Source organism: Xyrauchen texanus, chromosome 9 (assembly GCF_025860055.1).
Source record: "Xyrauchen texanus isolate HMW12.3.18 chromosome 9, RBS_HiC_50CHRs, whole genome shotgun sequence".
Lineage (NCBI taxonomy): Eukaryota > Metazoa > Chordata > Actinopteri > Cypriniformes > Catostomidae > Xyrauchen > Xyrauchen texanus.
This window is the reverse complement of record NC_068284.1, coordinates 22,689,101-22,701,747: the sequence shown is the minus strand read 5'-3', so window position 1 is coordinate 22,701,747 and position 12,647 is coordinate 22,689,101. Positions and strand designations below refer to the sequence as shown.

The following is a 12,647-nucleotide window of genomic DNA, read 5'->3' as shown; positions in this document are numbered from 1 at the left end:
TTTTTTTTAGAGTTGTTCAAAGTATTTATCTTTTATCTCCCTAAAATGTAAATAGTGAAAGAGAAAGTGTGCTTCTGTCTCAACCACACATGTATCAGTGAGTACAGGCTCTTCTTTTTTGGAAGCCAAGTTTGCATGTTTGACTGTGTATGTTTTTTTCTATGGCTAGACTTTTTCCTGGCTATTCTTCCATCCATCTATGTATCTTCTATAGCCACTTGTCCTATGTGGGGTCACGGATAGTGCTGGAGCCTCTCCCGGCTGTCTTGGGCTGAAGGCAGTGAAACACCCTGGACTGGTGGCCAGTCCATCACAGGGCTCACATACACAGACATACAAATTCACACTCACACCTACGCAGAGGTGGGTAGAGCAGCCAAAATCTGTACTCAAGTAAAAGTGAAAAAAAAAATGAATTACTCAAGTGGAAGTAAAAGTGCTAAAATAAATAATTACTTAAGTAAAAGCAAGAAAGTATAAAATTAAAAGAGTACTCAAGTAGCGAGTTACACATTACTTTCACAAATGACATAATGGATGTTAACTCCCTACATTTCATTACATATACACAGAATCATAATTTTTATAATTTTTATTAATGGAAATTCTGTCATCATTAATCATCATGTTGTTCCAAACCCATATGACATTCTCTCTTTCATGTAGCACAATAAGGAGATTTTAGACAGAATGTTAGCCTTGGTCATCATTTATATTCAGTGAATGTGTTTATTTTTTTTTTATATATATACTTTGAAAGTGAATGATAACCGAGACTGTCAGTCCCTAACATTCTGTAACATATTTTGTTGCTCCAAAAGCACATAAACTGATTTCAATTAATAGAATTTACATTCAAATAATTATTTGGGGTGGATAAACTGCATGCCATATTCTTTATGTTGGCTACACATACAAAACAAGCAGAGAAACTGTGAAACTGTGTTCCTGAATGACATTAATGTGGTTTTATACATCAGTTAATCAAGACTAGTTACGTAAATGCCATCTTCACATTGGCCCTATCAGATGCATAAAAAACAAAGATGTTATTCCAATGAAAAATGTATTCCTTGAATAAATCATATACAGAAGCACAAAAATGAAACACCGCAAAAACATAAGTTCCCCGTCTGTCGCTCACTTCCACGTTGTGTCGAAGAATTGACACTAGGGGTCTCTCTTGAGTGCTGAAAATGCCTCTGATCTATGAAAAAAGGCCAATGAGAATTAGGCAGACAGTATTTGCATACCCCGCCCCCAGACATACGAGTATAAAAGCGGGGAAATACGTCAAGTTCATTCAGAAAATGTATTCGGAGCCGATGGTCGTGTATGCAGTCAGCTGCAAGTTACACACCCGTTCCTGTTCCTCTGACGCTTGCCTGCTGTTGGATCTATGCCGCACTTCAGTGGCTTTCTCCTTCTCTGCACAGCAGTCCAGTTCGCCCCTGGGTGCTTCAACAGCGCAAAAACTAAGAGTTATTTAAAATAGTGAATTTCTCTAAAAGAGTATTTTCCTCTAAAAGAGCAATACACAGCTGGCGTTGAACATACTTTTCAGGACGCGTCTTTGTAAAGATGCCTTTCCACCCCTGTGTAGCTCCTTCCCATGGGATTGAGGACGATGCGGCTGGCGATGTAGGCGATCTGGGGATGGCAGCGGGTGCAGCTCCGCCTGGTATTCCCCCTCGGACCACCCGCCCCCCGGCATGCTCGTTGACTCCCATCCGTGCTCGAGGCAACAGCGGCTCATCTCACAGCCAGCCTGCCTATCCTCTAGTGCTCGAGGTGGATGAGCTCGCCGCTGCATTGGAGAGCGAGGCGTCTGATGCTGATGACTCCCCTGGGCTGCTGCCTTCAGGCCAGCAAGCTCAGGCTGAGGCTCAGATGTCCGATATGGTTGCCCGGGCCACCGCCAGCATGGGGCTGGACTGGAACCCGCCGTCCACACCTCACAGCCGGAGGTGCATGATGAGTCGACGTCTTCATGGAGGGGACCCCTCTCGTCACAAACCCACTCGCTCATCCGCTCTCGCTACCCTCAACGGCGGAGCAGCACACGGGTACATGGCTATTCCCCAGGTGGACAGGGCTGTTGCGCGCCACCTGTGTCCCGAGAACCTACCACCTGGTGGGGTCGCCCTGTACTCCCCTCCAAGGCCTGTAGGACTATGTCTTCATTGACTGCCAAAGCCTACAGCACCACTGGACACGCCGCTTCCGCCCTGCATGCCATAGGGGAACGGAGGTTACATATGTAACCTAGACGTTAAATAGAAAATCCAATTGAACACTGTGACGCAACATGAGTAGACCTATATGGACTGCTATAATTTGACACTTTTGATGATTAGTTAATTGTGACAGCTGTAGTTGTAATCTAAATTATTTATTCAATTAATTGTGCAGCTCTATTAATCATAAGTCAATTTATCCCCTCTGACCCCTCTGACAGATATTTACAAGATGTCAACCTCTGGTGATAATACAGCCTACAAGTGAGTAGAAAGGTGTGAAGAATGATGTTAAGGTCAGTTATAACCAGCTTGGCAGATGTTGTGGGCCCTCGCTGTTCACTGTGGAAACTAATGGCTGTCTCACATTGGCACTGTAGTTCCAGCTCTCTTCACACTTCACACCAACCCAATCAGCCCCTCTCTGTACCAGCCTTGTGGTTCAGAGCAGAGATGAACTCAAGGGCAGACAGGATGACAATGTGACAAGGAACACGGTGCCATCGCTCAGGGATTAAAAAGCGAAACACACTCCTTTATTCCTCTTTAAATCATTTCATTCATACCAATGGCATCTGCTACTGTACAACACAGTCCCATACAGAATAACCATCTGCTGCTTAATGGCCCCTAACCCCTGCATCTCATGCGTCATAATCTTAATAGGGTATAAGATGGTAAACCAATACAGGTGAGCACAAATTCTGTCCTGTTATTATACAGATTATACTGTCACTAAATGCATTTTATATTGAAATGTGTCAAGATGTAACAGTGCTGGTGAATAACAACATAAAAAAGGTCTTGAGCAGGTCATCAAAAAGGCAATGTCTACTTCGCAAATGAGACCCTATATGAGGAATTGCATACCTCCTTGAAAAACTCAAGCTCTAATTTGCAAATCTCAATGGATTTTTGTAAAACATGTATGACAAAAAGGAAAGCTTTAATTTGCAAACCTTACAAACTAGATCGAATTTTGAATTCTTCAGTACCAAGGACAGAGGCAGCTATTAGGGCGATAGAGGTTAATGCCACCAGAGGAAATAATATTGTTTTCGTAAGAACATAAGCACCATAGAAAACTGAAATTAATAATGGGATTTAGTGCCTCTAAAGCCTGCCACACCCCCTCATCTCTTTCTGCTCTCCCTTGCATCCTCTTGTCTGTTATGAGGATGTGGTTTAGATATAGGGCTGGGCGATATGGCCAAAATTGTTATCACGATAATCTTTTTCATATTGTTCGATATCGATATTTATCACGATATACATTTACACATTGCACTTTTTTTTAGAAAAAATAAATTCTAAACAGTCAAATTAGTCTCTGCAAAACTGCACAGGGGGGTCCAGAGACGGCCAAAGCAGTGGGGTCTGCGGGATCTTTCACCAATTGTACCGTCTTTTACCATTTATCAACTGAAAATTAATCTGTTTGTTCTGAGGCATAGTGACAGCAGTCCAGTATTTGTTGGAATATTTTTACATTAAAATTAAATATTTTTTATATTTCTTTAGATTCAGACACCCAAGTATGGGCATAGAAGCCCTTGTGACTCTGGAATGATGCTAAATGTGGGTTAAGGGGTGTCCCAAGAGAAAATTTAGAAAAAGTTTTTTGATTTTTTTTTTTTTTAATTTTGTATATTTTCATTAAAGAGAGAGACTAGTCTACCAACTAATAATTTTAGTCTTTCCTTATCCATTCCAGACACCTAATTAATTTTCACAAAATTAGAACAGAAATCGATTTGTTTATTCTATTTGTTTATTATTAAAGGCTCGTAACATGCTGATTAATAAAGATACATTTAGAAGGGAAAACATTTTTGGTCAAAAAGGTGCTTTGAAACAACGTTTACTCATGCAGGAAAAGGGGCAACGCGTGCGGAGCGGGACAGGGCAGACATTATGCATGTTTGGTGCTAGAGAACAATATTCAAGATTATAGTGCAGAAAGATCAGAGCTGTTGTCCACATCACTGTTGTTCTGTCGCGCTCTTCACTAGAGACGATGAGCAGGCGCAACCGTTGTCATAAAGTCTTGCAGTGCGGATGGAATCAATCCGGTGTCTGAGGTAACCTAATTGTTGGCAAGGCAGCTAGCATTAGCAAGTTCATCCAGTCTGACCCTACGTTACCACTGACGTGTTGTGAGCGAAGCTGAGAGCGTTTTCAATTCATTCCTAAGAAAGCCGAGCATCATGTTCGCAAGGTGGATCATAGGATTGGCAGCGGTGAGGAGCAAGCTCTCTCCTAGCGCTGTGAGCGCCTTTGAGCGGGTTTCACCCCAGTGGAAATGCAGCCTGAGAAAGCCGAACTGCTTTGCACGTGACAGAGAGTGTAGACACGTATTTTCTTTTTTATTTTAATTTTTGATTTCTTGTCATAAAGAAAAGAAAAGAAAATACTGTATATAATTTTGTAAGCGTGAACAAATGGGTTGTCTTCTGTACTGTATTTGTTATTTGTTATTAAAAAACAAATGAACAAATAATATCAGCAGTCCAGTTTGCCTATATGCACTTTTTGACTTCTCAGACATTGTGTGTGTGTGTGTGTCTGTGTGTGCGCGTGCATGAGACAAGCACTTATGAATTGTCTACATGCATCAGATATTCACGCTCTATCAACATGTTTTCACTGTGAGTATACAAGTTTTAAACTGTAATTGTGGTGCTTTTGTGATAGTTTGGCTAGTTTTCAGAAAACAAACATATTATATGCCTGAAAAGATTGTTTGAGTTTCTGTTTATGTGAATGAAAACTGCACCTACACCTAATCAGCAGAAGTAGCTACATGCATGGGCAATTTGCACATTTAGATGTGATGGCTGTGCATATACAAGCTGTGAACTATTATTGTGGTATTTTGGTGACAATGAAGCTGTTTGTTACATTAAATAAACATAGTCTGTGCTTGAAAAGACACTTTGAATAGCTGTTTGTTTGATAAATGACAACTGCCAACTTTTTTTAGTTAATGATCTGTAAGCATGGGGCTTTATTAGTACTGGTCATTGATTCAAGTAATTTTTTTGACATTTGTGTATAAAGTGTTTTAATTCTACAATATATGGTGTAAAAACGTCTGAGTGCTGCCCTCGTCAGGTTGAACGGTGGCTACTGCAGTTGAATTTTCCTATTGGCTGTTTGCGGTAGTTCGTGACGTAAGCGGTGAGAGCTGACGTAAGCAGGTTCCAGCTCACCACGCCCTTGGTACGAGCTAGACACTGGCCCCATTCTCCCTTGCGCGGCTGCTTCGCTAGCATCGTCGGATGCCGATCGCGATGCGGGAGTTAAAACCGCAGTTTGAGCCAGCGGCTCGAATTGATATGGCTCCGGCCCTGTGTCCACAGACAATTCACCCTCCTCCACTTCAGGTGAAGGTGGGGGAGAAAAGTCCTCGACTTCAAAAGACCGCTCCGTGGCAAAGCTACTTGTGTCACTCCAGTCACTCTCCATTTTAGAGTCTGACAGCAGCTGTCAATTAATCCGTCACTACGGGTCTCAGGTGCACGCCCCCCACCCCGCGGTTCGTCCCCTCTATCCCCACTGGGGTCTGCCCACTTTTCCAGCACTTTTCAAATATTGCTAGTGGGTGGAGTCACACTCTGAGCAGGGGTTTAGTTACCCTTTATGTGACTCTAGTGTTTTTTTATTGTGTTTTGTTTTTTTCTCTGTTTTGCATTCTGTGAATAACTAGGTCTTCACAGAATCTGTGAAACTTATTCGAAGCTGAAAGCATTATCAAACACACATGACTGGCATATACATTCTACTGAATCTCAGATTCCATGCAAGCCTAATAATGACTTAAAATGAGCTAGAACTTTACTCTATTCTGTGGCATGCTTTTTCTGCAACATTTATTCTTGATAATACCTGCCGAAATGATATTTAGACTGTGAAATGTAGCATGCAGCTCTGTATCTCCAGTATTTGACCTTGGGCTCCCTTATCCTCTCGATTTACTCATAGGATTTGAATATCATAATAAAACAAATGGCATGCAAATTTAGATAGTAGCCGGAGGTTTGAGCTGAACTGCTGGCCTTTTCGTGACTACTTTCCTGAAAACAACAATTACAACAAGCCTGTTAGAGTTCAAGCTACACTGTCAGTTCTGAAAATGTCACGTCAAAAGTGAAGCAATTTCAAGCCTGAGGCATGTAATAAAGCAAATCCAATGTCATACATGCGGTCAATAAAAAAATGACAAAGAAAATGTTTCAATACAAGTGCTTCCTGCAAATCAACAACAAAACAAAGGAATAATGACTAAACACAGTAAAACCTGAAGTTACTGCCTCCAACATGATCACACTTCAAGTCGACATGTTGCTACCAAATTATCCAGTATCCTGACATGAACCCCATTCTGCTGAGTTAAAAAAATAAATTATCAATGCTTTGTGCCTCATCCTATGAGTAGAATTCACATTAGATCAGTAAAAGATGTTTTTTTAACCACTCAATGATGATTTAAAATAATATGTATGCAGTAGAAAATGTTCAATTTGTCTTGTTTACATTCTGATTTCATGGCGCTAACAAGCTATATGTGGGTATAAAATGTGCCAATTACACTCTGTTCTTGTGAATTATGACACCATTGAAACAACTACGAAGATTGGTGTATAAAAGTGTGTTAATGGAATGAATACAAACAAAAGAATGATGATAAAAGGGGCATATCTTACTACGGCAGATGTGTGAATGGCTTTCACTGCAGGAGACACATGAGTGAAGTAGCATAAAAAACAATAGTGAATGGATGCTTAAAGGTATTTCAGTAGATTAAATTCCTTTTATAGACTAATTTAACAAACAAAAAATGCATTACATGTTCTTGGAAAATGTCTCTACGCAAAAGATCATACAGATATAGGTCAATTTGCACCGGCTTGCTAATAACTGTTGACGGATTTTAACTTATCGCTGTGAATGGGAATAAGCTATCTGCCTCAAAGTAGGTGGAGCTCCAAGTCAAACGTACTGATGATGTGGAACAGTGGCAGTAAGTTGTTTAGCAGCCGATAAGAAGATTTCCTAAAAGTTTATCAAGGGGAGCTGTTAAGGACCACTGCAGATTTTGTTCTAAATGATGTCACAATCATTCATTCTTAGATTTCGTAAGAAGTACATCAGGGCCTTTACTGAAAAGAGTCATCTCCAATCAGACATCTTTGCAACAATTCAAATGTGTTTAACTTTTCTTATGGCATAACTGATAGCATGTTGCATGAGCAGCCTCAGAGACATCAGTTCTGGTCTCATGGAAACCAGAAACAAATTGCGTTCACATAATCAACGATAAGCATGATTCAGAGGTTGCATTTTCCATCTAAGATTACATTTTTACTCACTGATGTTTAGGTTTAGGGTTGGATATTGGGTAAGGGCATATGGTTAACAAAATATGCATTCCTGTTGAATGTATTAGTAATTTAGAACTTAAAACAACTCGCTTTACAACTTGCTTTTGGCAACACTCACCAGGAAAATGGAGCTCACATCTGCCCAGATGTATAACAACACTTCTAGCTTTGACCACTGGGGACAGTAGTTCAAATTCCAGTTAGCACAGTGAAACATGATTTCAGCTGAAGAACTTTAGACCAGGGGTTTTCAAATTGGGTGAAAGCGAGCCTCCCCCTAGATAACTTCTGTGCTAGCTATGCCCCCCGCCCCACCACACCAACATCTCTACAACAACTACTTAGGCTATTACTATTGGTACTACTAGGCTACTACTATTAGTAGTAGTAGTAATACTATTTTTAGTATTGCTTTAGGCTGTTCCACTCAAAATTTATTTCATCAATATTAAAGAAATTTGTTATTTAACTTTTTTATTAAGCTATCAATATCCATTTTATATTCAGTTTCATTCTGAAATAGGTTATATTTTTTTCAAAACATTTAAAAAATGTTTGTCTTTCTTTTTAAAACATATCATGAACACATATTTTGCAAACACATTTATACCACATTCAAGCAATTGGGAAACCTCTGAAAGTCAAAAAACTAAACAAAGTATTCTCAACAGCCCTATAACCAAAGAGCCAACAAAATCAGACATAGAACGAGATCAGCACAATGGACAGCTCTATTTTCTGATCACTGAACAGATAACCCTCGACGGACAAATAACTAAACTGAAAACATGTTCATTAACCGCCACAGGCTATTAACGTTATATCAATTGAATAAGAGCTATTTTGAAGATTTTAGGCTACTTAAGCCAATTCAACTTTGAAAACATCAACATCAGGGGCCAGCTGCATAAAAACTTAGATCAGTCTAATTAAAGACCAAAATGTAAGACAGCACACCTCAGGCTAACTTTTGTTTACATTCCATTTTGCCAATGAAAATAACTTTCAGCTGAGCCAGTGGGGGCTGAAAGGGGCTTGAGTTGAGACTTGGTTGAAGACTTTGACTTCAAAAATGGTAACAAAATGTTGTGTTTTTAATTATTTGGGTTAAATCACTAAATGTGTTCATTAAAATACATTTTGAAGCATTGTAGTCCTCTAATAAACAAATATTCTCAGCGAATAAAAAATGTATTGAGCGTCGGACATTTTTTTAAGCTGTTCAGTGTCTTATTTTTCCCACAATGCAATGGAAATTAGACTGTCTTACTAAAGACAACTGTGAGCTTGTTTTATGCAACAGGCTTTCTATGGCGTCTTTAGCTAGTCAAACTAATTGTTAGATGCATTCTTAAGTTAATGGCTATGTTTATGCAACCGGCCCCAGATTTGAAAAAACATCAGCTATGGACAGCACTGTTTTGTCACAGTATCAAATGCATAAAAATCACTTCCACGTAGGCCTAAGTTAAGCAAAAAAGAAAAAAGAAAAAAAATCTGATAGTCAATTTTGCCTCTACATTTTCATCACCCCTACATCAGTGGGAACAATGAGTCCGACTTTTTGATGCGCATAGGTGATTGATGCCTTGATCGGTATTTGCTTTTAAGCAGGGTCAAAGCGGAAAACTCGCACTCACATAAGTAAGTGGAGGTGAAGGGGATGAGGACTTTCATAGCCTTTCGAGAGAGGTAGGGAAACTCAGTCCTATACCTAAAGCAATGCGATATGATGCTTCAGTCGCCTTAGTATTAACAGAGCTATAAGTCTGGATTACTCTCTTTTGTGTTTGCAATTCTTTCAGATTTCTGTCAAAACATTCTAGTGGCTTGGCCACCAGACTAGAGCTTGGCCTCAATGTGACGCCGGAGCTTACAGTGTCTCATACTATCATTTGCTAGCACCTCTTTGCAAATAACACACTGTTGCAGCAGCACATCATCACCAGTCCACGAAAATCCAAACTTTAAATATTCGTGATAATACTTCCTCCGTTTTGTGCTTGGCTGAGAATCTGCTTCCTCTCCTGTAGACTTTTGTATTGTAGACACTACAAAACGATCCATTTTGCAAAATGCATTTGCATAACACGCACTTTAACATGCAAGCTAGCAGGACAGATGTGCACAGATGTGAACCGTTAGGATTTATTTTCCCCGCGCTGCGCCTCCCCTGGGTCTCTCTGGCACCTCACCAATTTAAAACCTCTGCTTTAGACCTTTAGTTGCCAAATTCACAATGTACATTCTGTTACATCATGGATCTATTTCTACTTGATCTAACTAGGCTTAGCATCGATGCCTTTTTCAAGCATTGATAATCAGAAGATTTTCCAGATGATTAATTATATATATATATATATATATATATATATATATATATATATATATATCAGGATTTTTCAGATAGGTCTACCCGTTGCACAAAAGTCTGTCTTTTCAAACATAATACTTAACACAAATTTTGTACAGTGTGAGCAGAAGGGTATATTAAAGGGGGTCGCACACTGGATGTGTCTGATGGATGACATGGCGTGTTCTAAAATTCAAAACAATTATTTTCAATGAAGGTATGTGCTTGTACGCACACACCGCGGGCTTACCGTCTCTCGAGGCTGATAAAAAACTGCATCGCCAAGGAGCGTAACTCGCAATTGTTTTCCATTAAATTCGACCCAAATCATTATCAAAGAATATAGCCTACACAATGTAATTTCAGGTATGCATAAGGATTCTTGTGTTTTGACAGCTTGAATGAAACCTCTTCAAAGATACTGAAGGTGTGGATTTACCCCTGTCTACTCAGCCTATTGATGAGTTGAATACATTTACTAGTAATTTCTATAATGAAAAGGTAAATGCATTTTTAGACATGTGCATTTATTCTGGTTATGTTAAAATTATGAATGATGTGGGTTATTCGTGTATGTGTCCTCTGAGGTATGACTGAGGGGCTGATCCATGTCAGGAACGGACACACATGTGAGTTGCAACTATTTAATTGATCACTTTTTAATTTTCCGCAGATGTTGAGGCCCTATATTCCACTGAGATTAGAGAGAAGGCCTTCCATCCTAGAGGAGATAGCGCCTACCCATTGCAGTGTCTTACTCATTTAATGTTTGGATTGGAACTGCAGAGAACAATCAGTAAACTCTCTCTCAATTACTTGCAAACCTGAGCCTGAGTTTTTATTCCTCAATATTCATATTGGGGACTAAGCTGTTACCCCCAACAATACATTTATTGTTTGCACAGTTACACCAGTTTCATACATTTTAAAAGTACAAAAACCTTCGTAACTTTTGTGTGTATGCATACTGTGCAAGGAGCTCTAAAATACCCATCGTATGTTGTGATACCTGTGTCTTGCGACCTGCTTCAGTAAATGTTATATCCAGTTATTTCCAACGCTATTACACCAGGCATTAAACAGAAGCCCAACTGAGTGAATTTGGAAAGCACGCAAAATAGGCTTCAGATTTAAATGTCAGCTAATGTTAATATATCGATGCCTTAAAAATATATCGATAAAATTATGTGCCAATCAATAATCAATATATCATAATTTATGACATGCCTAAATTTAACCTGTTAAAAATTACTTTAATTGATGTAACCTAATTTGCCTAAATAGACTTGAATAAAAGCAGTTAATTCAGATGTTACCACATTAAGCACATTTTTTTGCATGCCTTAAATAATTTTTTTACAGGGTATAGTCAAAGTCATATTTGCACAAGATGAATGAAACAAGCGGGAAATCAGATCAATTATGTCAGGTAACATAAAAATGTGCTTCACGTGGAAACTGTGCTAAATGTATTGTTCCCCGTCTGTCGCTCTCTCCACGTTGTGTCGGAGAAGCGACACTAGGGGTCTCTCTCGAGCACCGAATATACCTCTGATCCATTGAAAAAAGGCCAATGAGAAGTTGGCAGTCAGTATTTGCATACCCCGCCCCCGGACATACAGGTATAAAGGCGAGGCAAATACTAGAGTTCATTCAGAAATTTTCTTCGGAGCCGATGGTTGTGCATGCTGTTCACGTGAGATCACACCAGTTCCTGTATTCCTCTGACGCTCTGCATGCTGTTGGATTGAGGGCGCATTACAGCGGCGATTTCTCCTTCTTGCACGGCAGTGCAATTGCCCCTGGGTGCTTCGACAGTGCAGAAACCCAACTCTAAAAGAGTTGTTTAAGAGAGTGATTTTCTCTAAAAGAGCAATACACAGCGGTGTTGAACGTCCTTTTCAGGACGCGTCTTTTTAAAGATGTGTTTCCGCCTCTGTGTAGTTTCCGGATGCGGTCGATTTCTCCCCACCTCCTACGGTCATAAAAACTGCCTGGCGTACCTGGGTTGCGATTACACACAGGCAGCGTTTTTATGAATGGTCTATGTTTTCAGTGCGAGAACATAGCCATGACAGCATTGCGGTCGTAGGCTTTTTCTTGTAGTGAGAGAAAGCCACTTCAGCCACCCCCCCGCGCCTCGCCTCTTTCCCACGGGATTGGGGCAGGCGCCGCGGGCGATGAAGGTGATTTGGGGATAAAGACGGGCTGTGTTCGCCGGGTAAATCCCCGTGAACCACCCGCCTCCCCAGCACGCTTGCTTGCGCCCATCTGCTCGGGATGAGTGCGGCCCGCTTCACGGCCGGCCTGCCGTGAAGCTCCCGGGATTGGATGACGATAATCACCGCTGCATCGGAGAGCGTTACAGCGGCGTCTGATGCTGATGACTCGTCTGCGCCGCCACCTTCGGGTCTGCGCGCCCAGTCTGAGCCTGATGCACAGAGGTCCGATATGCTTCCCGGGTACAGCGAGCGCGAGGTTGGACCGGAAAATCCCGTCCCCCTCCCCCTCACGGCTACTTGTTTGGTTCCACGGGCATGTGCACCGCTCACAGCCGCGCCCCACCCCCGGACGTGCATGATGAGCTGAGCAAGCCAAGCCTCCTCGCTCCTCCGCTCTCACTACCCTTGGCGGTAGAGCGGTCCCAGACCACTCCCCCCTGCACGCCATGGC

At 40.9% G+C, this 12,647-nt stretch overlaps 1 protein-coding gene across 1 annotated transcript in view; it reads right to left on the bottom strand.

Moving 5' to 3' along the window:
- Positions 1-12,647, bottom strand: part of kcnh2a (potassium voltage-gated channel, subfamily H (eag-related), member 2a) — a 124,337-nt gene that overhangs the window by 95,500 nt on the left and 16,190 nt on the right. The gene's annotated exons all lie outside the window — the stretch shown is intronic.